Source organism: Thamnophis sirtalis, unplaced genomic scaffold, assembly GCF_051295495.1.
Source record: "Thamnophis sirtalis isolate CommonGarterSnake01/CBP01778 unplaced genomic scaffold, rThaSir2_p1.2 scaffold_11, whole genome shotgun sequence".
NCBI lineage: Eukaryota > Metazoa > Chordata > Lepidosauria > Squamata > Natricidae > Thamnophis > Thamnophis sirtalis.
In genome coordinates this window covers 30,263,793-30,264,103 of record NW_028261391.1, presented here as the reverse complement: position 1 = coordinate 30,264,103, position 311 = coordinate 30,263,793, and positions in this window count along the sequence as shown.

The window sequence follows — 311 nt, the reverse complement described above, 5'->3', positions numbered from 1 at the left end:
GCTCTCGCGCTCCCTCCCGCCCGGTGACTGAAGTCTCTGGCTTTGGAGGGTTGGACCTGCCTGGCCGGCGCAGTCCGCTAAGCAGGGCTGGCAGGTTGCTTCTCCAGGCAGATTAGCGGCCTGAGCTGCCGTGGGGGTGGAAGGGGGAAGAAACTTGTACTCGGAGCGATCAAGAAACACCTCCTTGATGATGAGGAAGTGGGGAAGTTTGGGAAAGTGGAAGAAGCCTCGGGAGGGAAAAATAGACACTCAAACGACCGGCTAATTTGCATTCTGGAATAGCTTTTTCACTTTTAGCCTCTTTCTCACCA